Here is a 13,390-nt window from a genome sequence, read left to right as displayed (position 1 = left end):
TTCAAATTTTCCTTCTTTACCAAAAACTCAAAGACCAATTCAGAGACATAAGCTTCTCCTTCACTAATTTTAAAACAAGCAAGGAAAAACCTTCCTTGCTAAGTATATATGTTCCCGATAAGTTACTCCCTTGGAACTTATATTACACCAAGACTCAACCTAAATGGATTAAAGAATCAAGAACAAATCATATCCTATTAATAATAATAAAGACCTTATTAGCCAGCAAAGACAACTTAAATTCACTTTCAACGAAAAGTAAAACGGTGGCTCCAATCAACGAAACGCCAAAAAGCACCGCTGTTTCTTATCAACAAAAAAGCCATGAATTCTGAAGAGACCCTTTTCTGTTAGCGGCTGATAATTGCTTAAGACTAAAGAGAGATTGAAAAATAGCGAGTTCTCAAGATTTTAAGTGTGAAAGTAAACAAGAATTGAAACTGGGTTAAATCTAGAAGAGGAATTACAATACCTCTAACTATAATTGAAGTAGGCAAACTTGCAGAGCATCAATGGAGGATCTGGGTATCTTTCTTTGCTTTTTGAATTTGTTGATAAATAACGTAAGAGAAATGAAAAAAAAATAATAAAAAAAAGTGGACTTGCTTTCGTAAAAGTATATACTTTTTTTATCTGAATGTTTTTTTAATGAAACTGCGAAATGGACGTCACATGGAAGTCGCCGGATTTTGGAAGTTCTTATAAATTTAGATATTATGGATTTATATAGGTACTAAAATTGAAATTATTTTAGGGTACAAACCAAATAATTTCATTGATAATAAATTTATTATTATACATTAAGGTATCATATTCAATCACTCATGTCAAATATAAACTTTATTTTTGAATAATTAAATTTCCTTTTTTTCTATAAGAAGAACTAAGCAGAATGACATCCAGTCACATCTTTGACAAGAAAATGTCAAAACATTTTATAACTTTATTTTAGGGTAAATCACGCTTCTGGTCCTCATTTATTTATTAATAATCGAAAACAACATTTTATAACTTTTAGGATAAAGAACATAAATGGTACCCCACTATAGGATGTTGTTTTAGTGAATAATTGATTATTAAAAATTATAAAATGATCATTCGATTATTTTATGTATTTCAAACTGGACTTTTTCCGTTACATATTTAACGACCATCTAAGTTGGTCGTTAACCTGCTGACTTAACTATTAACGTGGCAGCCACATTTTATTGGTGAATTTAAAAGTCATTTTAAAATGTCATGTTTGGGTTTAAGAATTCAAAAATACCTTTCATTTATTTAATTAACATTTCATTAATTTAAAATTAATTTTTTATAATAACAGAAGGGTTAAATGAGTTGACTGCAAGTTTTGGGTAAATTAAGGTTTTTTTCACTTTTAAAATTGGATGTTTTGACTAAATTAAGTGATTAGATACTCTAAAAATTAGGATTAAAGATTAACTACGACGGAAGAAAAGAAAAGCTCGCTATGGTATGTTATTACAAACCCTGTGTTTAGATTTACTGGCAAATGTATTAAATTTTATGACTTCTATAACACTAATGACATGAGCATGTTAGAGCTTGATGATATGGTTCAACTGTTAGGATTTAGAGGCCTTGTTAAATTATATTAGAAAAGAGAAGAGGAGGAATTAAGTGCGGAAACAATTGGACAGTTGAATACTGATCAAGATGTACTGGATTTAATAGTTAGCATGTCTAAGGACCACTACCTTCACGTTTACCTAGTTGAACAACCATTGTTAAATAAAAGAGAACATGTTGAGGTTAATGTTGGTGCACATCCTAACTTAGGATAAAATGAGTTGAATGAGGAATAAGATGTATGGCATACTAATTTAAACGAGGAAGAATTAGAACATGATGATTTCGATGGGGAATTTGTGTTTGAACATACAGAGATTAATAGATCTGATGATTCAAATGATTCTGATTCTATTTTTGTAAAGACCGATAATGATGTGAGTGATAGGATAGAACACATCAATAAGTTTCTTGCGGACAATTGCTATTCAATTTCGACTTAATGCAAGATGTCATTAAGGACCATAATACTATTGTGTCTCGAGCCAAGTGTAATAGGACAAGAAAAAATACCCTTGAACTAATAATGGGAAGTCAATAAGGAGCGGTACACAAAAATATATAACTATCTTGCTGAGCTTTGATAGACCAATCCAGAAACCTCAACCATATACTATTTAAATGAATGTTTATTTCAAAGGATGTGTATTTGCATACAAGCATGCAAAGATGGATTTAAAGGTGGATGCAGACTAATGATCAGTCTTTATGGTTGTCACCTAAAAGGGTTCTATGGTGGGCACCTATTGTCTGCAATTGGAATAGATGCTGATGATTGTATCTATCCCATTGCATATGCTTGTGTTGAAAGTGAGTATTATGAATCTTGGGCTTGGTTCCTTGATATTTTGAGGAATGATTTGGATATTCAAATTCTTTCCATGTTTCTTTCATGTCAGACAGGCAAAAGGTACAAATTTTTTTAAAATTTTTATTTTTAATTAAGATATTATTAACACTTTGCATACTTATTTGCAGGGACTTATGGATGTCATTGCAGAAATTTTCCCGAATGCTAAACACAGAACATGTGTTAGGAACTTATTCACCAATTCTAAGTCAATAGAAAGTAACAAGGGCCTCAAGAATCTTCTTTGGAGAACTGAAGATCAACAAATCATACAATGGCAACGATGAAGGCTATCTCAACCCCTTCTTATGAATGGTTGGCTAAGAGAGACACTGTTCAATGGTCTAAGTCCAATTTCACAAGTAAGACTAATATGTTGCTAAACAATCTCTGTGAATATTTTAACAATGTACATGGATACTAACATATTTGACACTGACATGTTTAAACTAATAATTTGAAAATAACATATTTTTTTGTTTGTGCAAGTTTATACTGGAAGCACGAGAGAAGCCTATCCTTACCATGATGGAGGCAATAAGGGCTAAGATAATGCAAAGGATAACAAAGAAATAAGCAGCAGCTGAGAAATATGTTGGCCCTTTATATCCCAAAATTCGAAAAAAGATGGAGCTTATAATTGAGCTTTCTTATAAGTAAAGAACATTGCCAACTGTGATTTTATAATTACTAGATATTAATATTCTTCCATCAACTACAAATGTTGGGTTAAACATGCTGGTGGCCTAAATTAACAAGTTGAATATGCCCAAAGCAGTCAACATGTTGTGGACATACATGCTTCGACTTGTACATGTAGGAGACAAGAGTTAGCATGCATCCCATGTAATCATGATGTGGTTGTGATGCTAATGACAAATGAAAAGCCAGAGAATTTTGTTGATGTATGCTACAACAAGACCACGCAACTTCAGATATACTCAGGTACATTAACTCTATTAGAAGACCAAATCAATGGACTCCTTAACAACGATGTCAGTCAATATTGCCTCCACATTGAGAAAGCCACCTGGAAGACCTACCAAAGCTAGAAGAAAAGAAGTTGATGAACCGACTATCACTTTACCAAAATTGAGCAGAAAATAGGTGAAACTGAATTGCACCAAATGTGACAAACCATGTCACAATGTAAGGACTTGTAAGGGAGAAGTACGTGGTAATAGGAGAACTGCCCCGAGGGTAACAGCTTATATGCATTTTCAATAATTTTTTTTAGATTATAAAACATATTATGTTTTATTAACTTAAGTATTTTCTACAAGATCATTGCACCAAATGTGACAAACCATGTCACAATGAAAGGACTTGTAAGGGAGAAGTACGTGGTAATAGGAGAACTGCCCCGAGGGTAACAGCTTATATGCATTTTCAATAATTTTTTTTTAGATTATAAAACATATTATGTTTTATTAACTTAAGTATTTTCTACAAGATCGAATGAGAGGTTCCACTAACCAACCTTCAACTATCCAACCTCCAACTCAGTAGTCTCAGACTCCAATCTAACAACCTACAATTATTTCTAGGCAGAAACTATCTTTTAAGAGGAAGGATCCTAATTCAACATAATCAAAGAACAAGTATTTCAAGGCAACAAGAAAATGTGTTTCCTGTCAGATGGATGTCATTCAACCCTAAAAATGGGTTTATGATAATTCCAATCATAGAAGAGAGTATTGCTATAACCTCAAGCACAATCACAAAGAATATCACAGAAGATAAGGTGGACCAAGGAATATTTATCTGAGTTTATTATTTTAAAGAATCATTCTTGATTCATTGAATATAGATGACTGTTTGATTTGACATTCAGCAATGAAGTTTGTTTATCTTGCTTGATTCTTGCTTTAAAAATAAATAATATTACTTGTCAAATTTGAAGTCTTTCTGCTTTAATTTAGAATTTTACTTTAATTCAAATGTAAAAAAAATGAACAAATATTTCATTTTTTTGTAGAACTATCAGAAAAAGTTTTAATTTCCCAAAATGATATAACACCCTGTAAATGAAAACAATTTATAATCCAGAGCAAGCCAAATTCATCCTGCTTGGTTTGAATCAAAACACTTCAATTTCTGTTATAAGCATTTAACTTTCAAACTGTAAATATTTTTATTAACAATGGAAGGATATATAATAAGTATGATAATATGAAAAGTGGAATGAAAGCCACCACGTTCATCTGTTACTTGAATAACCTTTAGGGTCACCTTAACATCAAAAGCCAATATGATAGTAGATTCATTTTTCCTTTTTAATGTCATTTTTCTTATCCAGGGTCTGTGCCTATACCACAGACATTAATATTTACATCTGAAGTTTTCAGATATTCAAGCAACGTTTCAGATGTGTACAAACAAAAATTTAACCTCCTTCATGATGAACGACATTAACTAGTACAACATCAATAGTTATAAAATTAATCTCCTTAGTCTTTCTATTTTCAAAACATGATCACCCTTGTATTTCGACTTTGTCAAACGAATTGACCGGAAAGGTAATTAACTTTTGAATTTTTCGAAACCACCATCACTATCACTGAATTCAAAACTATCTTCGATGCAGGAAACAAAACGATAAAACTGATTAAGTCCACAACTGTCTTATGAATTAACCTTACCCAATAACCAGTTAATTGTAAAAAATGACTAATTATAGATCTTAATATCTGAAAAATAGAATATCAATTCATTTTATGTCGTATACAGTTTTTACAAGTTGAAAATTCACTAATAATAATGATAGAAAAACAGTATAGCAATATGAAAAATGAAATGAAACTCACTTTTCTATGCATTTGGATGACATTATTCAGAAATTGCATTTTCTCAAAGGTGAAAAGAAATAAAACTATTTCAAACCTCATAAACTCTGCATCCCAATCTTTCTTCTCGTGTCTCATTTCTGTAGCATTTACTTTTCCACGTAGAACTCAAATGTTGCCATAAAAAAATAATTATAACATCAACCAACTTATACTCAGACCACAATGTTCTGAGCTGAGTCCACTCCACAATCACATTTCCGAAACTCCCTTTCTGTGTCCAGTTTGTGTGGTTCTCTTTCTTCTTTTTACATGTGTGAGTTCGTTCTAAAAATAGATATTACTAAAATATAATTTTATTATATCTAGTTAGCAAGTTAACGGTCAACTCAGACGGTCGTTAAATATTTAACGGAAATGGATCAATTTGAAACATATAGAATTGTCAAATGACCATTTTGTAACTCTTGATAGTCAAGTGACTTAATAAAGTAGTACCCTATAGTCGAGGATCATTTGTATATTTTATCTTAACTTTTAATAATCGAAAGATTAAATAAAGTAGTACTCTATAATAAAAAAACATTTTATGTACTTTATCCTTATTATATTTATTTTTTATTTATTAAGTAAAATTACTAAATATTATTAATGAGAAATGGATGGTACTAATACCATATATTTAAAGTACTTTGAAGCCATCAAGTAACTTACTGATTAAAGTAAGTGTTATTTAAAAATATTAAACTTAAATAGCTGCATTTATAAGATGAATGTACTTTATCAATAATTTAAAAAATTAAATAAACACTACTTTATAATTATCATAAATTATTTTAAAAATATTTTGTAATAAAAAATCATAATATAAATAAAATCTTTGTTTTTCAATAATTTGCTTTTACATTCAAATCTATATTTTATTTCCTTTTTTTCTATATTAATAAAAGGATAAACTATACTACCACCTAATTATAACATTTTTTTCATTTTGACCATCATTTTTTAATTTTTGTCAATCAATCACTCAACTATTTAAATGCATTCAATTAGACCACTTGCCGTTAACATTTAATAGAAGCGTTGAAGTGACAATTAATTTTTGTCAATCACTCAACTATTTAAATGCATTCAATTAGGCCACTTGCAGTTAATATTTAACAGAAGTGTTGACATGACAGTTAATAAAATTGATATGATTACATATTTGATCCTTAATATTTATGCATTTTTTCAATTTGATCATAATTTTAATTTAATTTAATAAATTTAATCCTCCAATCATGTGAGGACACATGTAATAATATGATTGAATTTTTTAAATATTTTAATTGAATAATATCTTCACCAAAAATGGCATCGCCTTATGCAAAAATGGCAACGCTTAACCTCCAAGAAAAATACCATATTTGTTACTTGAGTTAAAAATGATTGATATATTATGTTTTAAATTAGGATAGAAAAATAAAATTTAAAGCTATGGATTAGATTTGAACATGAAATTTCAATTTGGATTGGGTTCACCTTAACTATCGAGATAAATCAAACATTTGATCGTAAAAAATTTATATTGTGTTCAGAGGGCCACGTAACGATCGCAAAGAAACAATTCAGAGGATGGGGACAAATATGTGGGGGTTTATTTCATAGTTGCTATTGTCATCATATTCACCGTCACAATCGTACTCATTCTTTTAACGGTCAATAGGTTTCTTTAGGTTTTAGGTTTCAGTTTAATTAATTCTTGCAAGTTCTTGCGTTTCTTTCTTTACTTTCTTTGGGACAATGGAATGTTTTTATTTCAATAGTAAAGTGAAAAATTGGGGTAGGAATGAAACTCGTGGACGTAGCAAAGAGAATGGAACGAGGTGAGTTTATTCATCCTGAAGCTAATATTATTGAGAATCGGGGTAGGAATGAAACTCGTGGACGTAGCAAAAGCTGTGATATGCATCAATCTCGAGGTATATTTAAGTCACGCTCGAAGATTACATGCTACTACTGTGGAAGGATGGGCCACAAGAAAATGGAATGTGGATCCTTCAAGAGAGATCAAAAGGCCGGTAATGTTAAGCCAGACCAAATCAGCCCAACGAAGAAGCAAGAAGAGACTAGTACTACTGCTGTAGTATCAAAAGAAGATCTGCTATTTCTCGTTGATGAAAGTAATATCCTAAACATTGCTTATGATGATAGCTCTTGAATTTTCGATTCTGGTGCTTCCTTCCATGTTACTCCACATATAAGTTTCTTCTCATCCTACTGAAGCAGTGACTTTGGTATGGTGCAAATGGGAAATCAAGACAGGAGCAAAGTCGTCGGGATAGAAGACATCATCCCGACGACAAGCACCAGATTCAAGTTTATCTTAAAAGATGTGAGGTATGTTCCAACCATGCGCCTCAATCTTATCTCTGCTAAGAAGCGAGATGATTTTGGTATGATAAATTACTTTGGTGAAAGAAAGTGGAAGCTCACCAAAGGAATCCTAATAATGGCTAGAGGAAAGAAAGAAGGATCATTGTATGTGATGCAAGGTAAGCTCTGCAAAGGAGAGGTAAACATCACCACTGAAGATGTGAAGATATGGAATAAACGACTTGGGCACATCAGTGAGAAGGGTCTTCACATGCTCGCTCGGAAACAACTCCTACCTGACGTGAAAGGTAAACCACTTGATCCTTGTTCTCACTGTTTAGCTAGAAAATAACACAGAGTTGATTTTCAAAGATCTTCTCTGCCCACAAGGAGAAAAAACAACCTAGACCTCGTACACACCGATGTGTGTTCGATGTCTGAGAGATCAATAAGTGGTGCATTGTACTTTGTCACCTTCATTGCTGACCATTCAAGGAAGGTGTGGGTGCACCTGTTAAAATCAAAGGATCAAGTGCTTGACATAATCAAATAATTCCATGCCCTATTGGAGCGTGAGACCGGACGGAAGATCAAGTGTGTAAGATCTGACAATGGAGGAAAGTATAGAGGTCATTTTGAAGCATATTGTAAGAAATATGGCATTAAACTAGAAAGGACTCCACCCAAGACACCACAATTGAATGGACTAGATGAGAGAATGAATAGAACTATTGAAGAAAGAGTTCGATGTGTGTTCTCTTATGCTAAGTTACCCAAATTATTTTAGGGAGAAGTTATAATAATAGTGGTTGACATTGTCAACCTCACAGTATCTGTTCCCTTGAACAGGGACATCCCAGAAGAAGTCTGGATAGGTAAAAGGGATTCATACAATCATCTTAAGGTATTTGGGTGCAGGTAATTTGTTCATATACCCAAATATGAGAGAGCTAAGCTTGACGCAAAGGCGAAGGAATGCATCTACCTTTGTTCACCTAAGGATGAATTCGGTTATCGGCTTTGGGATCTAGTCAATAAGAAGGTTATCCATAGCAGAGACGTTTTCTTCGAATACCAAACAATCGAAGATATCAAAAATTCAAAGAAATCCAAGCTTGAGAAACTAGAGAAACTAGAGAGTTAGAGAGCCTCTTTGAGAGAGAAGAGAGATAGCTTGAGAAGTCTTTATCCTCAAGCTTGAGTGAGCCACCAAGTGTGAGTCAAATTTTGTGAACACATCCTTGTAATCCTACTATTCTTTTGTATAGTGGAAGAATCTCCAAATTGAAGAATTATACTCTTGTGCTCTCTTTACTATCCTTAATCTCTAAGTGCCTATCTTAACTTCACGAAGCGGGAAAGATCGTGATTCCCAACAAAATGATGAACCAAAAACCACAAAGCCCATTTCAATGCAATCCTCCACATCTGTTTCCATGACAATTGAGAACAAAATGTCTTAGATTTTAGCTCAAATTCATCCACTAAGAACACACTTCTTGTTATGTCTAAAAGATAGGCTAATCTTAGATATTTTATGTTCTCAGATTTAAAGACTGCAAAAAAGAAATTTTGTTGATATCTAATGATTGGTGAAGGTGGATTTGGTGGTGTTCATAGGGTAAGCTCAAAACATTCCCACAAGAAAATAGACGTTGTTATTAAATAACTCAACCAAAGAGGGTTTCAAGGGCACTAAGAATGGCCAAAATAAATAAATGTGTTAGGGGTGGTTGAGCACTTGTTGACTCTGAGATCCAGAATTTCTAAAAATACAGATCAAACATGTCTTTCAAAAGTTTTTTTTTATTAAAATACTTTAAAAGGCATATTTTCAGGTTTTCGACCTATCTAACTCTAAATGTCGATAGTGACTCCGAACTTTTCTGAATATTTCTAAATATTTTCTTATTTTCAACTTTAAAAATCACTCAATTTAAAAAATATATCGTCATGACAACTTGGTGATTCCACTAGGGAACAAATCTAGAATCGCTAGTTTCTTAGAGAGTCAGGCCGTAAAACTAATTATACTTTTTCCTTATATTAGAAAATTAGGAATTAATTTTTTTATTTTTTATTCTTTTAATTTGCTATTAATATTTATTTCCTTATAAATAGTTGTACTAATGTTTGACCTAATGATTTTTCAAATACTAGATTTTGCCTAAGGTTTTGTGATTATATGGTTCTCTTCCATGGTCTATTATTAAAAAGGTTTAAGAATTTCTCTTCACACACTACACGTACATATTCATAACATGAGCTCTATACTCGAGTTATCCTTTATTAAATGAGGATGAAAGCGATGACTTCGTGAGAGTTTATTCTCCGCATCAGACCTAGTGAGTATAACCTTGAAGATCCAAAGTATCTATGTTTTCTTGGGAATTTATTCCCTATGTCAGACATAAGGAAATGTATGCCCTTGAAATTGAACTTGATCTATAAACTTGTAATGGGTGCGCAATCCCCTAAACCCGACCTAGGAATTACAATTGAATTAGAGTAATCACGCTGACCCTAGAAATAGTTTACAGATGAAAAATTGTTCTATAAACCATTTTAAAAACATTTACCAAATACAAGATCAGAATAAACTCATGTCACAATTTAAAGAGGTTGAAAGAAAAAAAATTAACCTCACACAGTATGAAATCGAGACTACTCATCCGATAGCCAAATCGGTTATGCATTTGGATAATCTGAAAATAGAAATAGAAACAGAGTGAGCTACAAAGCTCAATGTGCCCTATAAATACGAATAATAATTCAAATAATCCAGGCATGATATAAAAGCAATAAAATAATCAAATAACAATATAACCATACATTTATTACCAGAAAATTATACGAAATTTCTCACAACCTTACTTCTCATCATAGATAAACAAAATGGAAAACACTAGCTGGTGAAAGCAACCTAAGACCAACAAAATGGAATATAGAGAAAAAAACAACAATTAAGATGAGGACGCTACCCTCCAAAGAGGATCCCAAGTTAACCTCAAGGAGGAACTCATCATAAATCAGAAACAGAACTAGGATGATGCCCTCTGTAGAGGATCACATACAGAATCATGAAGGAGATATAATCCCATGCAGAATCAGTATAGAGATCAAATCCCATGCAGAATCAAGATGGGGATATAATCCCATGCATGACATATAATCCCATGCAGGGGATATAATCTCATGTAGAATCAGGACGAGGAAATAAACCAATGCAGAATCTTGAATATGTCAATATGTAGAAAGAAAGTGATACATTACCAATAAAAAATAAAATATATATCAAGCCAATATATGTAGAATATAAATATGTGTAAAGATAATATCACACATATAAAAGTATACAATTTTTAAATAAATTATACGGGTCAAGGGAACACACCTATACCAACTAAGCTTTATATTTTCCATGAACAATAGTAGTAGGTCCTGTGGAACAGAAATGTGTATTTTGAATCGAACGTATAGAGTCAAACTGAGCTGAATAGAGGCACTTCAAACTTACTAGGGAATGAACAGAGACATGTGAACTCCTTCAAAATATAATATCAGAGAATAAGTCCATAAATTTGAAAATTTACTTAACTATATTGTAAAGTACTAAAATATGTATAAAAAAAAACAAGGCTTTCGAGTCAGAATTTGGTAAAACATACTCAGAATGTCGAAAACAACAAGATTTAGGTCTTCGAAAAAAGTCAACGGGTCAAAGTCAAAGTCGACTGTTAAAATTCAATGTTAATGGTTAACGGTCAATGAAAAAGTCATTGGTTAATGGTCAACAGAAAATATAAAAGGTAACGATTAACAGGTCGAGTCAATGGGTTGGGTCAGTCAAAGTCAAGGAATCGGGTCGTTCAAAGTTAACAAGTTTAGGGTTGGTTCGATTAGGCTATTCCAAACTAATTCAACCAAGTTGGTTCATGCTTGAACCAATAAAATTACTCCCACACACACAGCGGTGCATGGGGGCGCGTGGAGGGTCTTCTGGTGGTCAGATTTCGTCGAAAATAAAACAAGGCTTTCGGGTCAAAATTTGGTAAAATACACTATGGAAATGTACTCATGACGTCGAAAACATCAAGATTGAGGTCTTCGAAAAAAGTCAACGGGTTAAAGTCAAAGTAGACTGTTAAAATTCAAAGTCAATGGTCAACGAAAAATTCATCGGTTAATGGTCAATGGTCAACAAAAAAAAAAGTTAACGGTTAACGGGTCGGGACAATGGTTTAGGTCAGTCAAAGTTAATAGATAATGTCGGTCAAAGTTAATAGTTTTAGGGTTAGTTTGATTAGGAAGTGTGTGGGGCCACGTGGAGGGTCCTCTGGTGGTCAGATTTCATCAAAAATATCCAGAACTATATTTTAATGAATGGGGAACTAAATATCGAGGTTGATTCACGGTGAAGCAAGGCAAAAAATATTATTTTCTACAAAACCCAAACGTTTTCTCTTTTCCTTTTTACAAACAGTGATGGAACATAAAAGTAAAACGAGCGACGCTAGTGGTGTTAACCACGACGACCCAAATGGCCACAAAATGAAAGCCAAAAGGAACAATAATGGAGAGGGAAATGAAAGTCACGCAATTTTGAATTAGAGGGAGAAAATAAGGAAATAAAGAAAGTGAGTATTTTAAATTCTCAAACTTTTGAGTTAATCATGCAACCGATCCTCATTTTTTTTATAGTTTGCAGAAAGTACCTAGAATTCACAAACAATTCAGTTGAGCCCCAAAATTTTGGGGTGTGACAACTCCCCCTTAAGAAAATTTTGACCTCAAAATTTCACTTGACAGAAACATATGAGGGAACTGCTCTTTCATAGACTGTTGAATCTTTCAAGGCCTTCGTAAGGCTACGGTTACTCCATATAACCTTAACTATCAGAATATGTTGGCTTCTCAGAACTCGATCCTTACAAGAAAGAATCTGAATAGGCTACTCCTCATAACTCAGATCAGGTCTCAACTCATTACTCTCATTAAAAAAATAATATTAGATATATTAGATTGGTAATGCCTTAGCATTGAAACGTGAAAGACATTGCAAATGCGCTTAAGCTCGGGAGGTAACTCAAGTGAATACAAAAATGGTCTTATTGAATGTAGAATCTTTTAAGGTTTAATAAACCTCAGCTCAATCATCCTTTATAGCCAAATCTGAGTACACTCTTCCAATGAGTTATCGTTTGAAAGAATCAGTCACTCATACAGAACTTAGTATTACTTTTTTTCGATCATAAAAGATCTTTGTCAAACAAATCTTTGCAAGGTCGGATCCCGCAATCCTAATCTCAGATAACTCAGTTAAGAGAGTATGTTACATCATCTACGACCATATGAGGCCTTATACAGTGTCATATAGATATTGGTATAGTAATTATTATTATAGGCATACTCAACCAACAGTAAACTAACCACCCAACTATCTTGGAACCCTATAATGCAACCTTTCTATTTATCTTTCAGAATCTGAGTAACATGCTCCAACAGACAATCAAACTGCGAATAATAAGTTGTACTAAAGTTTTAATCGCACATATAGAGCCTAAAAAAGATACCTTTATAAATCTTGACATAAATATCAGATCTCGGTTAGAATTTATGGATAAGGGGACCTTACAAAGAAAATCAATCTTAGAAGCAAACAATTAAGTTAGTTATCAGGAATATAATTAGTTCGAACCAAAATGAATCTTACTTAACTTATTCAAAGGTAATCCACTAAAACAATCTATAGTTACTCACTTCCACCCTTACTCTAAAACATGTACGATTTATAGAATAATACTCA

Source organism: Hibiscus syriacus, unplaced genomic scaffold (assembly GCF_006381635.1).
Source record: "Hibiscus syriacus cultivar Baekdansim isolate YM2019G1 unplaced genomic scaffold, ASM638163v2 tig00111841_pilon, whole genome shotgun sequence".
NCBI lineage: Eukaryota > Viridiplantae > Streptophyta > Magnoliopsida > Malvales > Malvaceae > Hibiscus > Hibiscus syriacus.
This window is presented reverse-complemented; position numbering follows the sequence as displayed.